This window comes from Strigops habroptila, chromosome 3 (genome assembly GCF_004027225.2).
Source record: "Strigops habroptila isolate Jane chromosome 3, bStrHab1.2.pri, whole genome shotgun sequence".
NCBI classification, from domain to species: Eukaryota; Metazoa; Chordata; class Aves; order Psittaciformes; family Psittacidae; genus Strigops; species Strigops habroptila.
In genome coordinates, this window is record NC_044279.2 from 24,106,193 (window position 1) to 24,119,595 (window position 13,403).

The window sequence follows — 13,403 nt, forward strand, 5'->3', positions numbered from 1 at the left end:
TTAATCATTTAATAATTTTTACACACCAAAAGTAGAATAAATATTTGCAATGCATTCCTGAGTAGTTCTGCTACCCACTCCATCACTGCTAAAATCCAGACGTTTAAATTTTATTTAGAAACATAATCAATTGTTAATGTGATATAAATTGGTTGTAACTATAAGGTAGGTCTGATTCATTAAGGGATATCTTTTCATTGATTTCAGTTGGCTTTAGTTCAGGCTGTTAGACTAAAGTCTGAAATTTGGATATAGGTAATTAGCTGTGGTTGTAAAATTTAATACTTACACAGCAATAATTAAAATGTTATTTATGTAGGAATTTGTCAAAATGGGATTTATCTGTGGGTGATAGCATAATAAAGCTGCTAACTGGGTATTTAATATTCATACAAGCATTTATTTTAAGACTATAAATCATTGCAATCTAATGATGCTTGAACAGGAAATAAACTTTGAACATAAGCGATATTTTGCCTAGGACACAGAACACTTTATGACCCAACTTCCTTATATTGACTCATGCTTATCATGTCAATGGAGTTAAAGTGAGGCTGAATTTGCCTGTAGAATATGAATGAGAACATAGCCAGCTGTTTAGCTGGTATCTAAGTTCAGATATCTTGGGAGAAGGAAGGGAAGATGGAAGGGAGGAAGGTAGGGAAACAAAGAGAGAGAGAGAGAAATGAAAGAAAGAGAGAAGGAGAGAAAGAGCGCGGGAGGGAAAGGAGGGAGGGAGGAAGTGAGAGAGCGAGGGAGGGAGGGAAGGGAAGGGAAAGGAGGGAAGGGAAGGGAAAGGAGGGAAGGGAAGGGAAGGGAAGGGAAGGGAAGGGAAGGGAAGGGAAGGGAAGGGAAGGGAAGGGAAGGGAAGGGAAGGGAAGGGAAGGGAAGGGAAGGGAAGGGAAGGGAGGGAGGGAGGGAGGGAGGGAGGAAGGAAGGGAGGGAGGGAGGAAGGGAGGGAGGAAGGGAGGAAGGGAAGAAGGGAGGGAGGAAGGGAGGAAGGGAGGGAGGAAGGGAGGAAGGGAGGGAGGAAGGGAGGAAGGAAGAGAGGGAGGGAGGGAGGAAGGGAGGAAGGAAGAGAGGGAGGGAGGAAGGGAGGAAGGGAGGAAGGGAGGGAGGAAGGAAGGAAGGAAGGAAGGAAGGAAGGAAGGAAGGAAGGAAGGAAGGAAGGAAGGAAGGAAGGAAGGAAGGAAGGAAGGAAGGAAGGAAGGAAGGAAGGAAGGAAGGAGGGAAGGAAGGAAGGAAGGAAGGAAGGAAGGAAGGGGAGGGAGAATATGAATATATATTCATGAAATAAAGAAAGATTGATTTTGAAAAACTGAAAATTGTGTAATTGCGCCGAATAGATCAGTAAATACTCCAATTTGTTACCACAGTATCTAACAAACCAGTACTTTCACTTGTTCAGTAAATCAAGAGCAGGAGAAAAACAGTAAGCTGCAGTAAATGGGAGGTACTAAGCTGTGTGCATGCAGTTTCTCAGTTCTGCTAATTACACCTACTCATGGCACGACGTGTGAAAACATGCCATCACAAGGAGGTCCAGTATAGCATGTGGGAGAAACTGCTGACCCTGAGAACTGAAGTATGAAATTCAACAACACAATTTGTAAAACCATATATTCAGCAACTACTAGTGGGAGGTTTTGTTACTGATGAGAATCTCACCATAGAAAAAACATGGGGGAGGAAAAGAATCAGACCATGTCTGACAGTCTCAGAGGACTGCAAACAGACAGTATGATGGAAAGGCAAGTGTGTTCTGAAGCTCCAACCAAGCAACTCCTAGTAAAGATAGGAAAGTATCAATGTCTCTGCACAAAGTCCTGGGGAGAGTTCATCTGGGATAAGTGCAAGAGATGCTGGTAACCCATGCTGAAGACAAAAGAATTTTAGCTGAACAAGGGGTGAGCAGAAAAAGCTAGTGCACTAATCAAAAGGGGACAAGAGACTAGACTTTTTTGGTTTAATTTAAAAAGCAAACAGGAGAGGAATATCAGTGCAGGTAAATATTGGCAATAGAAAAGAATTCTCCAAAAACCAAACACACCAATTCTACTAAAAGAACCAGATGACCTCAATGGTTCACTAATACAGCTAGCTTGGAAATCCAGGTAAGTTTTAAAAGTCACGACTGAGTTTCTGAGATAGCCTTTTAGTGGAACTATGATACAAAATATCACAAGCACTTCTAAAACAGAGTTCAATTAATTTTATGCAAGATGTAGATGGCATGACTGCCTGTAGCAGCAGGATGCTGGAGTTGGGAAGTTCATATCTGGTCCCAGTAAGAAAAACCTGAAAAATTTAATGAAAGGAACTTAATCACACTGGAAAAACCTACTGAATTCATTCACAAGGGCTAAAGTTGTGCAACTGGGAGAAGAATATTTTATTTCCATGAGACATTTATCAAGGAGACAGACTAAAGTACACTGTAGTTCAGAGCTCTTCTCTGTATGATCACTGAATCTGATACTATGTATTTCCAGTCTACCTAACCATTTTTTGAAGATAATATAACCAATTTAACCTGAAACAAGTTCCTGGAACAGAACTTACTGGTAGCATTATTTGGAACAAAGGCATTTATTCATATTTATGTTTGAAATCTGTTTATAAGTGAATTACATATTTTAGCAACAAAACTATGGCTCAGTTGCATGGCATTTCAAAGTCAGTTTTTAAATCTCTTGGAATTTTAAAAAGGATTTTGCCATTTCAGTTATAAATCTATCTACAGGTTGTTAGCTATAAACCCGAGGTTTAAAAAAACAATGTTCTCTGATGGCACACTGTACTTTATTTGTATTGACTTTCACACCAGGAAACCATATCAAAGAAAAGCTTTTTTGCTAGTAACAATGTTTCAGATTGAATAATATATTATGAGGAAATAGAAAACACCTTCAAATCTTTTTACAGAAGGTAGTTAATGAATACAGCACAGTGTAAATCTCACTGTTCTTCACCAGCATTTACATTTACCAGCCAGTTTATATGCATAACTTGTACCACATCTATAGATACACCAACACTCTCATAAATGGAGGCATAACGAAAATACTCTTAATGGGTGTTTTTTACAGTACCAAATTGGGGCCAATTTTACACAGAACATGCACCAAAAAGCACCTTTCATTATGTTCTATTTAACTGTGATACAGCAGGTAAGTGCCTTCCCTCTTGGCATGCTCCTATAAAGGTGGAGTGGGTGTGCTGGCTCCTGTGAACCCTTCAGGCATGCCAGCTGAGAGCACCATGGTAACCATGCTGGAGAGCATCCCTGACATTTAGGAAAAGGCAGCTGGGAGAGACTGCAAGATAGTCCAGGAAACACTCAGACAGCTCTTTCTCCATTAGTTACTTGGGAGGAGGAAGACTTTCACCTGGAAACACAGGAGATAAAGTGGCAAACTGACAGTTACTTTGTGCAGCCATTAATGAATGTCAGGGAGAAGTAGGCAACAAAACCCAATATGATTACTTGATAGTGGGAAAAAGGAGAATTTGATAATGCAAAGGGGAAACTAGTCGTGGCTGCACCGTAAGAGAGAAAATAAGCAAATATGACAAAAATTGTCAAATGGAAAAGGTAGGAAGACCTCTCTTGCAAAAGGGATGGAGTGAGAAAACTTAAGAAGTCATCCAGAAAAACTCTTTTTAGCACATGCTCCACAGCTTCTCTAGATAAAACTAATTATTTCAAAGGGAACTTTAGATATGTGATCAAGCCACTTCAACAGATTATCACTGGTTCCATTTATGCAGAGGAAAAGGAGTATTGTTCTCATTCTGAACAGATACACATGATAGGGTCAAATTAGGACTGGCACATGTACAGATCTTTTTTTGATGGTTAAATGTGTTGGTAAAGATTAGTTATGATCATGTACTGGATCTGTTTGAAGTGGATACTTACAGCTGAAGAAATGTTTAAATATTTAAATATATTTAAAGTATTTGACCTCTCCCCAAGGAAACGTGTTACATACTGTCTATCGCCTGTTTGTACTGTTCGCCTTCAGTCTGTTCTGGATACTCTGAAAGCAGGTAAAATATATATTAAAGAGGTAACGTGCTAGTGCTCCCATTTAGAGAGCTCTGTTCCCACATACCACAGCCCGAGCCCTATTGCAAAGCTAGCTTTCAACAGGATGTCTTTGAAGAATAATAATTTTAAGAATCTCTTTGCTTGTGATCTCTCACTGACTCACTCCAGCCATAAATATTTGCTTTTCTGAAAAGTGACAGAAAAAATATAGCTGGAAGAAAAAAAAAAAAAGAAGAGATCGATCACACCGTACTGCGTTATACGCAAATAGTCAAAACATGTATAAGCAGGCAGAAAATCCTCTCTATTCTGAAATAGGAGAAAAGAATTTATGAACCATTGACTCAGTATTCCTAAAGACTCCAATAACAGTATTTTTTTCTGTTTTTTCCCTTTCAGTTCCTCAGGCACGGTAAAGCACTTTAGGCTTTTTGTTGGTCTGTGTTTGCTCTTGCCATTAACTCGGGAAAAATAATTGTTGGCAGTCTACAACCATGCATCCAAGCCCTGAATGGGCTCCTTACGCAACTAAGGAAATACCAGAAGTTTGAAAACAAATTTCCAAGTCTTTACATGTAAACAATTCTCCTTTCTCTTTTCCAGCATTCAGCACATTGTCCCTCTCTTTGCTTCTTCATTTTTAATATCTTCATTTTCTTAACTGCCTTTTAAAAATGTCTGTGGTTAGCACAGTTTTCATGAGGTAAAGCTCACTGACAGAGAAGGCCTTGACAGAGAAACACCACATTCAGAGGAAAATGGCTTAGCTTTTAAATGCAGTATCTATGATAACGGATGGAAGAAGACAGTTGATTATTTCTGTGGCTCCTAAAATAGGACCAAAGCCAGGCAATATCAGATCAAGCCATAATTTAATTTCTCACAAAGAAACCTCTTGGAAGAGAGCAGAAAGATCGCTACAGGACAGATAGAGTTTGTTGCAAGCACAACTGTTGAAGTGTAGCAAGAACTAGCTAAATATGTACGCAGGTAGGTGCCCTGACCTGGCTTTTCACAAAAAGGATTTTGTGCATCTTTCACAGCTGAAAGATATGTTCAGAACAGAACTTCAGTGATTCTGGCTACCAAACAATGGAGGGAACAGTCAAACTGATCCACTGGTAAAGCTAGTAGATGGACACTGCCACAGCCACTGTCCTATGCACTGCTGCAAATTAACAGCTATAGACTGACAGCTTTCAGCAGGACTTTCTCCACAAGAAGGAAAGGATGACTTTCAATGTGGAAGAGTGGTTTTATATGCATGACAGTTGTAGAAAAAAGGCAAAGGGAGGAAAGGCTGAAATTTAAGGATGAGTGCAGGGGCGCAGAGCCTTAATTTGGATTATATACTTCCTTCGAGACCTAAGCAGCTTTTCGACTTGCCCACTGCTTCTTCAGGGTGGTGTACAAAGCTTGTTATGTTGGTACACAGACTTCTTTGGGAAAACTCCCTAGAGTGTATCTCCCCATTGGAAACAATAAGCTGTATAACACTCCTGTATAATTCAGGTTTCTTAAAACTGTGCTAATCTGCCAATATGTCATGATACTGCATGCGGAACAACTGTATATAAATAAACACCACACACCATTCATCAGAAACTCTCGACAGAAAGTATTTTGTGTACAAATAAAAATTATTTCTGCCCCTTGCTAATTTATCTTCTTTATTGAAAATTACTACCACTTACAGCAAGCCTGCAGACTAAACTAGCCACTGCTGACACCTGCACAACCTCCTGGCCTACCTAAAAGTGAGCAGGAAGAAAGAAACGCAACAGCAGTGCTAATGCTTCACAAGAGAGGTCCAGCTTCACAGGGGGTCCAGCCACCAAGCTACAAATTGGGCTGGCTCCAACGTGCAGCTGAAGATAAGCAGAAGCTTATCTTTACCTCTGAAATTAGAAGGTGACATGCTTTACATATGGCGGGGGCAGACCCATGGAACTGAAAGTGACATTTCTACAAGTTAATTTTAGAAAGGTCAGGATTTTTCAGCAGTTTAGGGTTTGTGTTTTTGTTTTGTTTTGTTTTGTTTTTTGTTTTGGGTTTGGTTTTGTGGGGTTTTTTTTCAGAAAATGCTGATTCATCCAAAATAGAACTGCTGATGGGTTTCCCTACTTTCTCAAACTGAAAAGTTTGGAAAAAATACTATTTTGTGGGGAAAAAAGTCATATTATTACATTTGAAAATGGAATTCCAAAGTACAGCATGAAAATGTGGTTTGAGTTCATTTGCAGTAATTTACAGTAACTTAGCATTCAAAATTTAAAAATTGAAATCATACGTGCTTATGCCCCTGCTATGTTTAACTAAGTCAGGTGCACTTGCAAAATACCAAGTGCACATCCATCACTGAGCTTGATGCAGTTGTGGCTTCAGAGGCACCTAGATGAAGAGCTTTCTGCTGTCCATGCGGGCGTCACATTCCTCCTGCCCCTTCCTTCTCAGGATCTTTCCTTCTTCCTTTCATCTTCCTCCTCTCTGAACTCTTAGCCACTCTGGTTTGTCTACCATGCCTTTTAGAGGGCTGCTTTAACCCCTACTGGTCCATAGAAAAACTGTCTAGAAAGGTTTGTTTTCTATTGAATTAATGAGCTACAGCAACGTTGTGAATGGCTTCAAATTTGCGAATACATTGCAGAGAATCAGACTGCCCTTATTCCAGTATATTAGCAAACTGTGCATACCAAAATCATTGGAATTTTAATATATTAAAAAAAAAAAAACCCAAAAAACAACCCACCCAAAAATGTTATAAACACAGCAGAATAGCCTTTAAGTAAAAATGTTCTTAAAAAAGCTCTGAATAAATAGGCTATAGCAGGTGACTAAAGCAAGGCTGTCTGTAAACATGAGCAATGGGAGAATATTTGCTGGCCTTTAAACTTCACAAATCCATACATCACTCTGATATGGAGGTGAAGATGATCTCAAAGTAATCATCTGCACATTTGGTAAGCAAGTAGTCCTCAAGAATATATCCGCCCCACTGCAGCACAGATTTAACACAACTGTAAATGAGAAATCATTCCGTTGTATATACACGAGGACACTTTTATTATCGTTTTGAAGGGCAAAGAGGCTTAATGAGAGGCTGTAGTCTACTATAAGATATCCACAATCTGCTTTTCTTCATTTCACTTTGGTGTATTCCCAAAGACAGCATTCCTTAAAAAGCTTTTAATTTCAAAACACATTTACTTAATGGGTAGTCTCTGCATCTTCCTGACCCCTGGCCAGACCTTACCAAAACAGCAGTGCTACCTCACACTTTGATTTCTATACTTCAGAAACCTTCCCTCCTGCATTTGAATAATCTAGCTGATGATCACAATAAGATGCTGTGCAGGTTATGAAAATGACCCCGCTTGTTGCCTTTGTTTATAGCACTACAGGAGTGAAATGGGGGAACAGGTCTTATCAGAGTTCCTTATCAGTAAACTGCCTTTAAATCTTAAATCTTTACTGAAAGAAAAATGCTATAACTTTACCAGTGATGAACCAAATATGAATACCAAAATATGGTTCTTCATACCTGTCCTACGACCATCCAACTTTGAAAAGTCCATGAATATGGGGTCCAATTCTCTTACCTTCTCCTTAAAAACCCCTTGCAACAGTTTTCCACTCAGACTGTCCTACAAATATTAGCGTCTAGAATGGTTTGGCTCGGAAGGGACCTTCAAGATCATCTAGCTCCAACCCCCTGCCATGGGCAGGGACACTTTCCACTAGACCAGGTTGCTCAAAGCCCTGTCCAGCTTGGCCTTGAACGCTTCCAGGGATGGGGCAGCCATAACTTCTCCAGCAACCTGTTCCACTGCCTCCCTCTTAGTGAAGAATTTCTTCCTATTTTCTGATACTATAGCATCTATATAACTAATACCTGACACTATTTCCTAATGTCTGATACTGTAGGTTCATGTTTACATTTTTGTAGGCTGGGCATTCCACAATGGGTATGTGGAGAAATGAAATTGACTGAATCAAAGCTAAATAAATGGCACTTTTCTGCTTAGTAGCCTTCTACTGCTCAAAGATGGGTTCTCCTGATTGTAAAAAAAGGATGTTTGAAACCAACTATTCCAAACCATACCACTTCACATGAATTCAAAATTCACACATATACTGAATAGATATCTTACTTGTGTTGAATAACATGCTCTATGTTGTTGATTCAGTACACTGAGATATCTTAAAAGGAATTACTTTATGGCCAGCTATGCTATCACATAGCTTCCCGCTTGAGGACTCCTTGTCTCTTCGATGTGAACAGATGCATAACACTGTAATTTCTGTTGCTGAATCATCACCCTTCCCAAAACCATAATAATGTAATGGGCTTTTTAATTAGTGAGCCTGTGAATTTAGTGACAAAACACTGGAACTGTGTGATCTGCGATCTGGGGGATGTAAATACATGCTATCATGCCACAAAAGGTGTGACTGCCTCTGAAGCATAAGGTCTACTAAAAAAGGCTCTCTGCAGAGCTATTTCTTATGATGCATCCTTCACAGAAGGAACCCACATGGCCCAAGAGTATAGGCTTTTCTTCATTACTCACAACTGATACAGCACATCAGTCATGATTATACTTGGTGAATATAAAATGCAAAGTGATTTATTTCACGGGAGGTGATAAAAAGACCAGCTCTTCTCAGAAAGTTATGCTGATAATGCCATGGTAGTTAGCTAGCAAGAAAAAGAGTTGAACTTAATTTTGTATGCATCATCTCCCCAGAGCATGGTTTTATCCAGCCAGTGAAGGCAGGAGGTTTCATCAGCTTCTGGCCAGGGCTCTCTTGGAGACATTTCAGTTTGGTCTGGTAAAACCGTCCATTAAATCAGTCAGTTCAACAGTCAGGTCCTGAATCCCACCTCCAGTAGGCTCCTGCTGCTGCCTCCTGCCCTCCCACACAGCCCAGTTGTCAGGATTCGGCTCATGAAATGGCTTCTCTACCATACATTGCACCTGGCATGCAATGGATAGGACCCAGACCCCACACCTCCACCCTCTACCTCCCTTTGCTCTGCTCCTGGAGCTGTTTCATAAGGAGCACGCACAGAGTGGCCACACTCACACACTCTTCAGCACAACAACTTCTTCACTGCAGAGCAGAAAGCAAAGCCTGTATGCCTGCCCTTGTCCATCCTCCCAGCAGATGGCTGCTGAACAGGGAGACAGGGTGAGAATGAGAGGAGAGCCCGAAACTTCCCAGTTTACCTGAGTCGAATTGTGGGGTAGCAGAAGCAGCAGACATGTTACAGAATAGCAGAACTAGCTGTCAATGTTAAAATCATTCTCTTGAGCCACAGTTGAGATAGATAGTGCAGATTCTTGCTCAGTTTTTAGGCCGAGTGAAAAGCAAAATATACCTGTAAATTATTATGGATCTAAGTAACAACCTACTTTCCCATGAACTTTACAAGCAGTGACTGCAGCAAAATTTCCTCAGTACTGAAAGATGACAGAACAACATTTGGAATTAAAACATTAGATCTTGTTTAGGAAAGAGAGAGAATTACATTTTCTCAGTAGCACTGAAAATAAGGCCATTTTCATTTTCTCAGCCAAACTACAGGCACTAACATTTGAAGCCATCACTGCAAATTTCCAGGACTTGGGGTAGCAAAACCAGCCTTTCAAATGACAACTGAGGCTTTGTCAAAGTAGCAATAGTAATGGGGAATGATAAACTAGGGAGATATCTCCAGGGGGTGTTAAATCAGACATAGAATGATAACAATTTTAAGCTTAACAAGATTAATTCAATATTCAACATGGGAGCAAAACCAACAAGTCATTATGTTTAGTCTTTTTTACTGTGGAAAGTATTGATGCAAGGGCCAAAGAGCCTCAACAACGTACTGCCAAGTTTTACTACTGAGATATACCATATATTAAAAATTATCTGAAAAGATCATAATTATCCTGATGCACAATGAGTTGTGTGTGAGTCAGCAGTGTGCCCTTGCAGCCAGGAAGGCAAAGAACGTACTGAGTTACCCTAGCAAAATTGCAGCCAGCAGGACGATTGACTATTTCCCTCTACTGCACACTACTGAGGTGACATCGAGAATGCAGAGTCCAGTTTTGATTTCCTCTCCAACTCAGCATGATATATATATTAACAAACTAAAGGCCACTGAGATGATCAGGGCATTGGAGTATATCACATACAAGGAGAAGCTGAGGCACCTGAGTTTGCTGAGGCTGGAGATGAGAGGGGGAATCTAGCTAAAGTCCATTGCTATGTAAAGGCAATCTACAGAGCAGCGCACAGAGAAAGGGCAAGAGGCAACGATCACAAGTTGCAGTAAGAGATACTGCAGTTGGATAAATGAAAAAAATTCTTCAACATGACAGTGGAACACACTGCCAAGGCTGCAGCATCTCCCTCCTTGGGGATTTTCAATGTTCTGCTGGATGAGGTCTGAGCAACCTGATTCACCTTTGAAGTTCACTCTGATTTGAGCAGGGAGTTGGACCAGATGATCTCCAACGGCCCCTTCAAATCTAAATTATTCTGTGATTCTGTGATTCATGATGCTTCCCTCCAGAGAAAAAGGAAATATGATTCATATTCTGCTTGAAAATAACAGAATTGTTCTTTGAATACCCAGAGACCCAACAGTTTATATTAAAATCACCCCTTCCTCAGGATCAGAGTTGCCAATGTTTATAAGGCAATTATGTATCAGTATATAACATAATGAATGGTGGTACAAATTGAACTTAATACTCCTGAACGAGGAGACAAAGAACACTGAACTGGCTGTGCTATTCATTTACACAGAATTCCTGGAAGACTATTTAGAATTTCCTTTTAACAGAATTAAGCTGTTCCTCCTCTTCCCTCCCCCAAGAGTAAACACCCAACCAAAAAAAAAAAAAAAGTCTTCTTTGTGGTATAATTTGATAATTCTGCACGTGAACATTCAGATTTGGAGTTTTCGTGGACTACAGTCAGCCAGCCATGTTGAAAAAAACCCCAACCAATCAAGAGAAAACAGCGTTGTATCATTCCTTCTGGCAAAAACAGTGCAGGTAAACAAAGCATCAATAAAAATTAATCTTTCACCTCTGACAGAGAAATAATTGAAGCTCATACTGCTCACTTTATGGTTTGAAATAATATGTGATTGTCTAACCTTAGCAGCACAGCTAAATAATTTCTAAATGATCGTTGGTCACCAATTAGTATGTAAGTGATCTGAGGAAATTAACTTTCTTAGTACACTTGTTTTTCTACAACAAAAAAGGCTGCATTCACTTTCAGTTAATATTCAGATACAGAAAATATTCATGATATTATCAAATTTTTATTTATATCAGTGTTTTAATGAAAAATATGATGCAAGGTTGTTAAAATGAAATCATTTTACTGATAAACTAGCTTTAGGAGCCACTTATTCCTGAGAAAAAAAAGGGTGCATCTGTAACGAGCATTTGTGCCTTCCATGTCTTTAACACTGCATTTGTTTATGCAAATATATGCAAAGTTAGGACACAAAACCCCTAAATTCTTGCTTGCAAAAGCTGGATTTGTCTATGGCTTAAAGCAGAGCCCTTAGAAGTACTATAAAATGTTTCCAGTTACATTTACACATTCATTAGACATTTACCTGAGAGTCAAAATCTGATGATGACTCACACTAAATTACAGTATGTGAAATCGCTATATTATGAAACTTCACCTTCAGAAATTGCATGGTTTCAGCAGGTAAGATTCAAGTTATTTCTCTAGTTCCATTTTACTTTCATCTCACAGCACCATCCAGTAAAGGAGTGTATTGACCCAGTGTGGGTAACGTATCTGAAATTTTTTATTCGATATAGAAAAGTACATCTGCTCAAACTCAGATTAGTTTACCAAGCCAGTCAGATTCTTCTTAGTTATGATGGATTAAACTCTATGGTTGCAGGATCCCCAGACCCACTAATAACACTTCATTGGCACACAGAGGCTATTTTTTCAGGTTGTAAAACAGAAAACTGTAACTGGTGAATGAGGAAAAGCTGTACTGACAAAACATAGGTCATCCATTCAGAAATGTGCATGCTGGTCTATGCCTCGAAACCGTAAGACTGAGCTAGGTATAGCAGTTACACACACAGTACCTGGTATCACTTGCCTCAGGAATAAAATAGTGAGATTAAAATAAGCAGATTATTATAAATTAATGAGATCAAAATCAATATGCCTCAGCCTCTAGACTTCTACGCCTCCAACACACAATGTTGAAATTTGTGATTTTTCTTCACATTCAGGAAGACTGTCCTTTTTTAAGTGAAAGCTGAATTTGTATATTCCCTTTACATACAAGGGAATCACATTTTTTTGAAAAACAGCATTATATCAATGCTCAATCAATTGCTTGGTATTTCAGGAAAGCAAGTACAACACCAAGTATCTGATTTACATACAGCTCCTCCCAAAAAGCTTTGAAAATCCAAGTCTGACCAGGCGTGGAGCCAGTTGCGTTACAAGTGGTGGAGGCACACAGAGCCCATGTGGCAGAGGGTCTTGTGAGGCAGCAGGAGCAGGTGCAGGATGCTGCTGGGACAGGACGCACAGTGCTGAGCGGGGCTCCTCCCAAATGCAGCCACCCCATGTACCACATGTGCCTGACTATACAGGTCTGGATGGGGAGGAAGGCTTTGCCAACAATATCACTAGGGCAAGGCACAGGAATTGAAATGATTACAGGAAGGTATCTCACATGTTAAGGGAGGGAACCAACAGGTAGGGATCCTCCCGCTTGCAGAGTTCGTGCTGTTTTGCCATCCAAAATACCCAATGAACACAACCTTTGGCTGCTGCAGCAGCCGTACAGTGGGTGGGTGGGTGCTCTGTGCAGGCTAGGGAAGAGCTCAATCCCCCAGTATCCTATGCAAACCGCAATCACTGTTCTTTAAAGTAAACTCATAAATTGCCCTCTGGTCACCTGTAATCCTGGAGGCTTATCCCTGCATTCCTCTAACTGCAATATTAAAAAATGTATGGATTTTGAACATGAAATACTGTATTGATTGAGCTTACACTTGAATTTTGCAGTACAATCTGTGTAAGTGGGAGTTTTCATTATAAATTTCATTTTAAAGGGTTTATGACTAGCCTGTTTCAATTCTCTCTAGGCTCAAAACGTGTTAGATATGTTTCACCCTGGAAGATAAAAATGTCTTCAAAAAGAGAGAGTGAGAGAAAGAAAAAGAATAGTGTAACTTCCTTTAACTACAGGAAAATATTCTGAGCCAAATATATGAAAGACTGAAATTTGACAGTCCTTATTTCTTTTCATAAAGCGGTGGTTTTTTGAAACAGTAACTTCAATCATTAA

At 39.8% G+C, this 13,403-nt stretch overlaps 1 protein-coding gene across 5 annotated transcripts in view; it reads right to left on the reverse strand.

The window, feature by feature from the left end:
• The window catches only part of PTPRZ1 (protein tyrosine phosphatase receptor type Z1), a 142,770-nt gene that overhangs the window by 90,609 nt on the left and 38,758 nt on the right, over positions 1-13,403 (reverse strand). The gene's annotated exons all lie outside the window — the stretch shown is intronic.